General features: G+C 41.1%; 1 pseudogene; it reads left to right on the forward strand.

Annotated features, from left to right (window-relative positions):
• Positions 1 to 9,879, forward strand: part of LOC122791354 — a 32,679-nt pseudogene extending 22,800 nt beyond the window's left edge.
• The last annotated feature ends 2,340 nt before the right edge of the window (positions 9,880 to 12,219 follow it).

Consider the following 12,219-nt stretch of genomic DNA (forward strand, 5'->3'; position numbering starts at 1 on the left):
TAGATGATGACCTATAACTAGCCATGATGTGGTGAGGGACCTTATTTATGGTGGCTTGCATGTGGATGAGTGCCATACTATCATCCTGTTATCCAACCTAGAGGCATGTTTGTTGCTAACATAGATTGAGACACCTCTGCCTTTGGTCCCATTCTGTGCTGTTGGTCTAAATCTGTGGATTGCTTTAAACCAAGTCTTGGTCATAGCAAGGATGTCTACATTCTCCAGAGTGAGGCAGGCATGATGAAGGGTGTAGAGCTTTTTGTTTAGACTCCTAACATTGAGCACTGACACCTTAAGGCTGCTGGAGACTTTTTCACTATGTTGATAGCTTTGTCTTTTTGTCATTATCTAAAAAAGGCTCTAAGGGAGTGGATAAAGTTTTAGCCAATATCTGACAGCCTATGGGGGACAGGTGCATCCCATCCTTAGCAAAACAACGTGGTCTGTTGACCATGTCCTCTTGTGCTGACAGATATTGGATCCTGCTGGAGTGACACCAGAACCTAAGCTAATTATTAAAATCAATCATTTTATGTTCATATTGTGTCATCATCCATGGTGAAGGTAGAATGCTGCTCAATGCAAGGCTCACACACATCTGTGAAACATAATCGAGAGAGATCCATTATGTCTCTTTTCGTATAGTCCAGTGATGTACATCTAAGGTCATTTACAGCTATAGGGTCTATGATAGAATCATATTGGTAACTGGGATGAAGTGACTTGAGTGTGTGTGAGATATTGGAGATCCTGGATTCAGACAGGCAACTAACCATTATCTTCTTGTCTAACCTGGTGAGTGGGACATCTGTGTGTCGCACAATAGAGTCCCCATGATGAGTTATTAGATAAAGTATATGCTTGCCTTATGGGCTTTGCTGTTGGGGGACCATTGGGAGTAGGCTTATGCGAGATATTCGGTGTTGATTTTGGTGTGTGTTTTAATAATTGCTGAGGAGCAGTGTTTGGTGGCTTTGGAGGTCTTTGAGATTTGAGAAGTTATCTTTTAAGTGTCTCAGTATAAGACAATCTGTGTGTGGTGAACGGTGTGGGTGAGAGATGTAGTGCGGTTATTTATTTGCAAAATTTTTGCCTCCAAGGAAGTTGTGTATTTACATCTTTCACATTCTGTGTTATTTTGAACTGGTTGTCTGAGAACAAGAGACAAGAACTACATTGCCTTAGGATGCCCAAATCTACTAAACTGGCAATAGAGACATTTGGAAATTGCATATCCATCTGTTCCTGTCCTGTAATAGTGTGGGCTGTTTAGGATTAAGGATTGGGTATTAACAAGGATCTGTTAAGTTAGTTTCTTGAGTTAAAGGTAAGATGTTTTATAGTGCCAGGATATGGTAGTGCTATTCAAAACACAAATTAGTTTCTGGGGTTATGAGCAAGATGTTACATAGTCATACCTCTCAACCTCTTAGAGCAAGAAATCTGGACAAAGTCATGAATAAAAGTGGGACAAAGGCCCCAAAATAGGGAACATTTTTAAATGTTGCTCTTAAAAACTCAGAAAGTTGATAAAATAAAAGGTTGTGCATTAACATGAATTTTTGAAGGGTATGAAGTCTAAAACTCAAATATCTGTCATTATTTTCTAACTTCATTGTTTATCGATTTGCCACTAGTTTGCAAGAAAACCACAATTTTATGAAAAATGGACCAAAAATATGAGGCAAAATCTGGGTATTCTGTGAAAATCTGTAAAATCGAGAGGTATGTACATAGTGCTAGCTGCTCTAAGCTTAATTTTGCACAATACCACACTGTTTAACAGGTTTCATACCAAATCCTAATTTTACAGGGAAACTTAACAATTTAGGCATTTCCTACTATATAGGGTACTGCTAAACTCTGTTGCACAGTGGCAAGCTGCTTCCAAACATGCCTGATTTATAGCAGAAAAAAAGCTTAAAAAATTGATTTATATGTGCTCCTAGCCAATAAACAACCAGACTTTGAGCTGCCCAGAGTGATTTCCAAATTGGAGCAGAGAGACCAAGTAAACACCTTTTGCCACAAGATCGATGATCTTATAATTTCTTACTGTAAAAATATAGCAACAGCAGCTCTCAAGTGCAGTTTAAACAAACTACTACTAAAAAACTAAATCCCTGGCTAGTTCACCCTTCTGGAAGGCAATTTGGAGGCAAACAAAACTAGAAAAATCAACAAGGCTTTCATTGCTTGAAACTCCATGTGTTCTGACCGAAAGTGCTACTGAAACAATTCTAAATATAAAGTGATAAGTATATTTTTTGGCATTTCTTTTCAAAGTTCTACATTAGCCTAATTTTTTTACTTGATTGATTTAGATATATATATTTGCTGGCTTCTGATCTATGCTGAAATTGCTGTTTTTTTCTCCCACCCTTATTCCTGCTGTGTTAAATAGTGGTCTAACAATGTTTGTGTGTTCCTCACCCTCCCTCCCTATTGGTATCTTTTTCTTATACTTGGTGGCTTTGCAATTGCCAACCCCTGCTGTATATTTGATTTGTAACACTCCTCCCAGTCTATTGACATTAGCTCATTCTACCTAATACAGAGAAAAAAAATGCACTTTATCTGCTCTTACTGTATTTGTGTTTCTTCCTACTTTATTACATTTTCTGCTTTTGCCTCTTCTTGAAAGTACTCAATTGTACTTATTCTGCTGCATTTATTACTGCTTGGTAGTAGCCTGATTAAACTGTAACTGTTATTCTAACCTTTTTGGTTCAAGCACTTGGGCTTCAGACCAGTTGTTTTACATTAAGAAGGTTTGTGGTCTGCACTATTGTGGCAGGACAGGTAGCTTACATCCTTCTAAGTTGGGAATTGTTGATTGAGGGCTCAGTGTCTGTTATTCTAAAAGTGTATTGGTTCTGGTTTAAGCACTTGGGCTTCAGGCCAGTTATTTTACATTAAGAAGGTTTGTGGTCAGCACTCTTGTGGGAGGAGAGGCTAGATTATGCCCTTCTGAGCTGGGAATTTCTGGTTAAAGGCTTATTGTGCCTGCTTATTTGAACTGTTTCTTCTGAAATTGGTGCACCTTGTGTGCTGTAGCATAGACTAGATTCAGGCCTGCTGAATCTAGCTTTGTTTGTATAACTTGAGCACTGATCCAGGCCATCTTTTTTGGAGAAGGTTCCCCTGCACCCTAGTGGCAGGAGTGTACAGTTAGAATTTGTCTGATTAAAGATTGCTGGAACAGGGCTCCATTTTGAGCTTTTTACTGGTTAACTGGGTAACTTGTTTAAATCAGTTTGCTCGTTTTCTATTGTTGTATAGAAAAAATGCACTTTATTCATCTGTGTTTACTGTATCTGTGTTTCTTCCTACTTTATTTTGCTTTTGCTGCCTGTTCTTAAAAGTACTTAATTGCATTTATTCTGTTGCATTTATTACTGCTTGTTAGTAGCCTGATTAAATTGTAACTGTTATTCTAAGCTTTTGGTTTATGCACTTGGGCCTCAGACCAGTTGTTTTACATTAAGAAGGTTTGTGGTCTGCACTGTTGTGGCAGGATAGGTAGCTTACATCCTTCTAAGTTGGGAGTTGCAGATTGAAGGCTTAGTGTCTGTTATTCTAAAAGTGTATCAGTTCTGGTTTAAGCACTTGGGCTTTGGGCCAGTTATTTTACATTAAGAAGGTGTGGTCTGCACTCTTGTGGGAGGAAAGGGTAGATTCTGCCCTTCTGAGCTGAGAGTTTCTGGTTAGAGGCTTATTGTGCCTGATTATTTGAACTGTTTCTTTCTGAAATTGGTACGCCTTGTTTGCTGTAGCATAGACTAGATTCAGACCTGCTGAATCGAGCTTTGTTTGTATAACTTCAGCACTAATCCCGGGCATCATTTTTTGGAGAAGGTTCCCCTGCACCCTAGTGGCAGGAGTGTGCAGTTAGACCTTGTCTGATCGAAGACTGCTGGAACAGGGCTCAGTTTTTAGCTCTTATTGGTTAATTGGTTTAAATCAGTTTGCTCATTTGCTACTGTTATTAAAAAAAATACACTTTATGCATTACCGCTTAGTTAGGGTTAAACTATTCCCAGTGCCATAAAATCTGCTCTTCAAATTTTCCCTTAGAACTAGTCAGTTTTTTAGTTTTAGCACTCAAATCTGTTTCTTTGAACTCAGCACTTGTTCAGAACTTGTTGTAAGCACTAAATAAGCTACTAATTACTACAGCACTTAACTTTCCTCACTTATCTAGAGGAAAACAGTTTTTACTACTAAATAAATAAGCACCTATCCAGGCATGTCTAAGGGTCAGCTCTGGGTGTTTTCTCCTGTCTACCTGATGAATCTGGGCATTTTGGGGCAATGCAGCAATTGCCTCATGTACACAGACAACCCTCTCCTCCTACCACCCAACACTACAACCTGTGAGAGATTCACTTATATAGCCAAACTGGAAGCAAAGCTCTTGTCACCCAAGACTGGACTAGATAGTCAAGAGGAGAAGGTAAACACTTGCACCACAACACACTCATCACATAGTCCTTCAAAACCTACACCACCAAAACACACACATAGAAACAAAAAACACACACCTATATTCACGGAGGCTCTCAATAAAAATCTGTCCAAGCAGCAGAGCCCTCCAAAGCAGAAACACACGCATCCTCCACCCCCAACACAACCCAAATGACACATAACCCACAAAATCAGTGTGCCACTCAACCACAGTCCATAAGGCATAACAATGTACCCAGCACTGTGGTCATAGGTGACTCTATAGTCAGGCAAACTGATGTTCCACTCACCAAGCTAAACAAGGAAAAAGTTACTGTCAGCTGCCAGGATACATCACATAACGCACGCACTCAGGTCACTCTACAAGTACAAATATGACTCTGTCATTGTCCATGTTGGTGTGAATGACCTAAGATGTACCTCCCTGGACTACATGAAAAGAGACGTAGAGGAGCTCTACGATCTTGTAGCCCAGGCAGGTATGACCCTAGCCCCTGAGTAGCATCCTGCCATCACCCAGAATGATACCACAGTACAAGGACAAAATGATTGACTTCAACAATTGGCTAAGCTTCTGGTGTCATTCTAAGGGGATCCAGTATCTGTCTGCCTGGGATGACATGATCGACAAACCACGATGCTTTGCCAGAGATGGCCTGCACCCATCACCCTTGGGATTCCGGATACTGGCTAATGCTCTTGCCACACCTATAGTGCCTTTTTTAGGCAAGGTTCAAATGACAAATTTACCACCGTAACAGGTACAGGCAAGCAAAATCTGAGGGTAATGCTACTTAATGCTAAAGGTCTAAACCTCAAAATGCACTCACTCGAGGCACTCCTTAAAATGGAGAACATCGACATCTGTGCAGTGTCAGAGACCTGGTTCAAGGCTCCAGAGAGAACCCTTGCATTACCAGGCTATAATTCATACCACACCTTTCGGCCACAAAACCTGGACTGAAACACTAAAGGCGGAGGGGTGTCCATATTTATTAAGGATACCCACACCTCCAGGCTAGTTGCTCAGCATAATGCATCCGAGATTATCCAAGTGCAACTAACTCTGAGCAAGACAGCAATCCAAATTGTAGCTTGCTACAGGTCCCCCACCATGCCCCAGGATTCCCACTCCTCATTTCTAGATACACTGGAAAATATTGGGGTACAACCCAACACACTAATAATGGGCGATTTCAACTACCCCACCATTAACTGGGAAAACTACTCATGTTCCAACTCTTTTGCTCAATGTTTTCTGGAATTCATAAATTCCAATGCCTTGGATCAACTTATCCACACCCACACCAGTGGCAGCAATATCCTAGACCTGGTCATTACCAACATGGGTAACCGGTGTTCCACACCAAAGGTCAATTCCTTATTGGTCAGATCCAACCACAAGCTAATCACCCTAGACACCCCCCCCCATTAGGGAAACTACCGTAAAAAATTTCTCCAAAGCCAACTTCACGTTTCTTAAGACAGAAGTGGCAAACTTCACGACACCCATGCAGACGGACAATAGAGGTATGACTGCTGAATCCTACACAATTGCACTTTATAAGCACTTACACGAGTGCATGGATCGTGCTATCCCTAAGAGAACTAAGATGATATCCTCAAAAAAATTAAGCCAATCTGGTGGTCCTCTGCCATAAACAAACTCTGCAACAGAAGAAAGAAACTGTTGCAAAAAAAGAGTAAAAATCCCATGATTGGAGGAACTCCCTGGTCAGCCTCAATAAGAAGCTGAGATCCCTCATAAAATCCTCCAAAGATAGTTACGAAAACAAAATTGCCACTGATTCTAAAGACAACCACAAAGCATTCTATAGCTATCTCAAGAATCTCAATGACAATACTCAGATCTGCTCTGAGTTACAGCACAATGGCACTAAATATACAGAACCAACTGATATTGCCAACATCCTGGCAGATAGGTTCAGTGTTAACTTTACCCCCCTCTCACCCCCTAAAGGGCCCATCTCTATACCGGGAGAATGTAAAGTTCCTGTAATCATGGCTGCACAGGTAAAAACCAAACTTTCCAAAGCCAAGAACACAGCATCCATGGGACTTGATAACATCCCAGGCTGCGTTCTACACAAACTACAGAGCGAACTGGCACCCCACCTAAGTACCATGTTCAGTCATAGCCTCACCTCAGGCTTTGTGCCCATTGAATGGTGCACAGCGACGGTTATCCCACTCCACAAAGGGGGAGCCACCACGGACCCCAGGAACTACTGCCCCATTAGCCTGATCTGCAAGGCCATGGAATGAATCATCATGGAACTTATAAACAAAGACATCGATAATCTCCAAACTCTGGACCCCACCCAGTTTGGGTTTGTAAAAGGCAGATCATGTCTCCTAAACCTGATAGACTTCTTTGAAGCAGTCACCAAAGCTGTAGACAAGGGTAAGGTGTTTCACACAGCCTATCTAGATCTTGCCAAGGCTTTCAACACCATCCCCCACTCTGGAATTATAGATAAACTCACTAAACTAGGTATAAATCCCTATGTCACAAGATGGGTTGCCAACTGGCTCATTGACAGAACCCACACTGTGAAAGTAGCAGACATCAAATCTGACTTTAGACCAGTGACAAGTGGAGTACCACAGGGTTCAGTCCTGGGTCTTCTCCTGTTTGGTATCTACTTCTCTGAAGTACAGGCTAACACAGAAGGTCTTTGGCTAATGAATTTTGCAGATGACTGCAAACTAGGAGCAATAATCGAAACTCCTAACAATGTGGACATCCTACAAAAGGGCCTCACTGAGACAGATGCCTGGTGTCAAAGCCATGGCCTCAAGCTCAATGCCAAAATGTGCATTGTCATCCCCTTTGGTAAAAACTCTGTACCCATGAACTACTACATAGGCGGTAGTAAACTTAACACCGAAAGTGTGATAAGAGACCTTGAGACATAGGTGGACAGTAGTCTTTCCTTTGATAATCACATCGCCACAGTAGTCAGGAAATCCTTCTACATTGCACACCTCATCACAAAAGGTTTCTCATCCAGGAAAAAAGAGGTAATTGTTCCCCTCTACTCGTCACTCATTAGACCCATTATAGAGTACAACGCCCCTTTTGGTATGTACCTCACAAGACATCTACAACAACTGGAAAGACCGCAGAAATACCTCACAAAGAGGATTACCAGCCTCAAACAGATGCCTTATGCAGAAGGTCTCAAATATCTCCAGCTTTACTCTGTCGCATATCGCCTACTCAGAGGCGATCTCTGCCTAACATACAAAGCTATGTCAAACCCAGAGCTGTTGGACATGCTCCACTTAAAGAAATCCCAATCCCTCCGAGCTACACGCTCTAGGGACCTAAACCTTGTCACCACAATAAACAGAACATGCTGGAGGGATAGATTCCTGTCCCAGAGATTTCCCATACTCTGGAACAAACTACCTATCTATATCAAACAAAGCTCCTCATTAGCACTCTTCAAGAAAAATCGTGATGATTGGATGGGAAATAGGAAATTCACCCCGGGGATCACTTCTGTGACTCTGCTCAACAGTGGCAGAGGAAAATAACTTTCTTGGGTGGCGAAAGCCAGGCTACCTTCTTGGCTAGGTTTATATAGGCCCTAGGGCCAATAGCCTAGTACCACCCTATGAACAGAGAAATGACTGTTTTGGCACAAAATTACATAAATGCTTTAAAAATGGTCAAAAACAGTAATGACTGCTGTATAAACCAAGTACAAGTGTAGTAAATCAAGAAAATATTGTTATCTTAGCTTATATGGCTCTCGTTGCAGTTGCTACATATGAAAAGCATTAAAGAGTTCTCTTGACCTGGCGAAAGCATTTGACAGAATACCCAAGTTGGGCATTGTTGAGAATACAGCCTTTATGCCACCAGGTAGATATCCATCTGGCTTACAGACAGGACTCAGGAGGTTAGAAATGGGGAGTCCACCTGTACAAAGAGGCCAGTCATCAGCAGAGACCCTCAGGGATTTGTCTTGGGACTGCCCCTTTTTGGCAGCTAGTTCTTTGAAGTCAGGATCAATATCAAGGGCCTCGGGCTGACCAGATTTGCAGATGATTGCAAATTTGGAGCAGTCATAGAATGCCCTGCCATTACTAATGCTCTCCAAGAACAGCTGACACTAAAACTAAATGCCAAGAAATGCATAATAGTATCCTTTGGGAAGTCATCCATTCCTGTTAACTATTATATTGACAACATACCACTAAGAGTCAACCCAGTAATCAGGAACGTGGGGACACATGTAGACAGTAATCTAGCCTTTGACCATCTTGTGTCTATGGTGGTGAGGAGATCATTCTATGTTGTGCAGCATATAAACAAAGGTATGGCATGTAGGTCCAATGAGGTCATTGTTCCACTGTATTTGGTATTCCTCAGACCTATCATTGAGCATGGTGCCCCCTTCGGTATGTATCTGCCCAGGCACATCCAACAACAGGAATGTGCACAGAGGCTCCTTACTAAGTGATTACAGGGAATAAGTATCATGTCCTCTGCAGAGCACTTCAAAGACCTAGCTCTGTATTCTGCCTCCTATAGGCTTTTGAGGGGTAGATTTATGCCTGGCATACAAGGAATTGTCGAACCCCACAATGATGGTCCTCCTTGATGTCCACAGAGCAAACAGCAATGGAATAACCCATTCTAAAGACTTAAACCTTATCTGTGATATAAATATGACCTGCTGAAGAGACAGGTATGTACCCCTTTTTTGGAACAGGCTCCCCATCCATGTAATGTAGGGTTCCTCCCTAACATAGTTGGATGGGGAACAGGAAATTCATCCATAGTTTGGTACCTCTGTCTCTAATGGACACAGGTAGCCTGTAAATGCTTCATCTCTGAGGCTCTGTTTACACTTACCAAGAGTATCTAAACTTGTCATAGATTTAGGATGCATGGCTAGGTTTAAAAAGGCCTTAGTGGTCATAAGCCTAGTACATACCTACCTATGAACCTATAACAGTGCTTCCTTTGCTTTAGTCTGGTGTATGGGGAAAATAGATTGAGAACTTAGGTGGAGAGGGATCAGAAGCTGTATGTTGATTATCTGACTGTCTGGCAGTGAAGTGAGAGTACGACTTCATACTGATAAGTTTAAATGTCATGGAGCTAAGAAGGAGGGTGATTTTTTTGTGGAATGAATAGCCAATTTACTTTGCAGAGAGTATTGCAGTGGTGGTGTCTCTAGTGGTAGACAGTTATGGACCTACATATACTGTTTTGCATAAGTGTTCCTTATTACAAACAGGGATGTCACTTGTGATAGCAAACAGCATGGGACAGTGAATCCATTAGGGTTACAGGTTACCAGCAAGTTGTCAGATGGCATCTTGTCAAATCCAGAAAACCACCAGTTCAGCTGGTCAAAAATCAGCTGATCAAACATGCTGTCAGTTGTTTTGTGCAAGATCACAGTACACTTGCGATTGGGGAATTTACCCTTCCCCCACTGCAGTAAGATACTGGAGTTGGGATATATAATTATAAGGGGTGTGGGGTGGAGGGGGAGCTTCTCCCTTGCAGAAAAAAAATGTTTTGTTGTTTTGTTTGCTGCTTAGTAAGTTGTGCTTTATCAGTTGCCTTTTGATGGATTTCATTTTCAACGATTTGTTGGACATCCATGGTTACACATCTAGCTGAACTTTGTTGCCCCCGGCCTAACATTGATATGTGCCCTGTCTGTGCTTTTGTCATTATAAACTAATCCACCATGTTACACATTATTGTCACAGGTGATGTGCTAGGTACAGGTGCATGCTGTGTGCAAAATATTTGGGAAGGTGTATTGAACAATTAATTTTGGGAGCACCTACTTTAAAGGTGCACCACAGTATAATGCATATTGTGGTAAAAGCATAACTGAGTGGTGTGTTATCATGGAAAGCTGTGTAGAATGTTTCTGTCAGCAAGATCACTACATCTCCTAATCAAAACTGGCCATATGTGCATGCCTAGCTATGACAGTATTAAGTTTACTTGATATAGGACTAGTCAGTTATTTTTAATAGACTTTAATTATAATCAGAATAGTTGTTTTTATTTTAAATCCCATTTTCAGTGAAAATGATGCTGTTTAAATGAATAAGACTGGAGAGTTGTGAGGATAAGGTAGTTTCTTCTTGGTCATATTATTTTAAAATTAGTTTATTTAGAGATGTGGGACTGTGATCGATATAGCCCAATATGGGTCGTACAGGGAGGCTTGCTCCTCCTGAATTATTTTTAACTTTTGTTAAAGTCAATGATTTGCATTGTCATATTAACAGATGTGTTGTTTTAGAGTGTTATGTTGCATGGTGTAGTGCTATGCCTTACTTTAGATGCAATCTTACAGAGTCATGGATTTATAGGCTAATGACCATCTGGGTCTTTATAAGCCTAATGGAACCCAACCCAGTTTTGTTTGTGAGTAGCCTGGATGCCTATATGGTGGGGTATGTTAGTAAAGAGGTAGCTAAGGGTTATGACTACAATGAATATGTAGGAATAGCTGAATTCATATTGCTCTTAAGTTGCATATGCAGACATTCACTGTATATATGGCATACTGTAGACAGGCCCTAGACATCATGGATATCAGCACCGTGAACAACCAGATGCTACCTGCATGCAAGACTGAAAGTCAGAGGTATTGCTGGTTAGATTGTATATATGCAACACGTTCATCACACTCCCATAGGTATGTTGTATGGTCACAGTGGAGTTACTCTGATATCTGGTGCATATATCTATCATACAAAGGTGTATAATTTATTATTTATTTATTTCCAGTTTGATTACCGGAGAAGTCCATTGGGCCCAGAGAGCCCGTTTTCAGTGGAGGCCCAGAGGGAAAAGCTCCATGAAACAGATTACAGTAAAGATAGCAGTCCAATAAAAATAAAAGTACAAGTACAAATACATATCAAATCATACAAAGCGTGAGCAATATTGCCCATAGTGGAAAAATATTATGCAGATACATTTTAACAAAATCACACAGTTAAAGTCAAAAGTCCAAAGCTATTTATAATAATTACAGTGTGAGAGATTGTATGGGAATTAGCTATAGAAGCTTATAGTCAGCTATAAGGTGCTTAGGAACTCAGGGAGATACCCTCCCAGGGGCTTTTGTTAAGGAGTTCTAGATAGGGAGAATGCAATTATGTTTCCATTTGGAGGAGAGGTAGATGTAAAGCTGAGTTTTGAAGTTGTTTGTGTTTGACATTGTCCTTTAGTGTGGAAGGGAGAGAGTTCCATTTCTTATCTAAGAAGAAGTTGTCCAGCAGGACGTTTAGGTTTGTGGACAGTAATTACGTTTTGGTGTTCAGATCTGAGAGTTCTATTTGGGGTATATGGGGGAAGGATGTTAGAGGGGGGCATTTAGTTGGATTAAATATTAGTCTATGTGCTGTAGTGAGCTGGAGTAAGTCCAGGTCATTTGTGAATTCTAACCAGTTGAGGGATTGAGGGGTAACACAGTGATGAGTGGAGTGTTTGACTTTGGTAGCAAATTTAGAAATTTTGTTATAACAGCTTTCAAGTTTGGAAGTGATGGAAGAGGCTAGGTTAGTTAGTGGCGGGGCACCATACAGAAGGGAGGGAAGGAGGTAAGAGGAGGCCAGAGTATGCCTGGTATAAGTAGAGAGGAAGTAATTGTTCCTGTATAGCATACCTAGTTTTTCGTGGGTTTTCTTTATATTTTGCTGAGTATGGATGTTGAACTTGAGGTGTTCGTC

This window comes from Protopterus annectens, chromosome 1.part0 (genome assembly GCF_019279795.1).
Source record: "Protopterus annectens isolate FY-2018-M chromosome 1.part0, PAN1.0, whole genome shotgun sequence".
Classification (NCBI taxonomy): Eukaryota; Metazoa; Chordata; order Ceratodontiformes; family Protopteridae; genus Protopterus; species Protopterus annectens.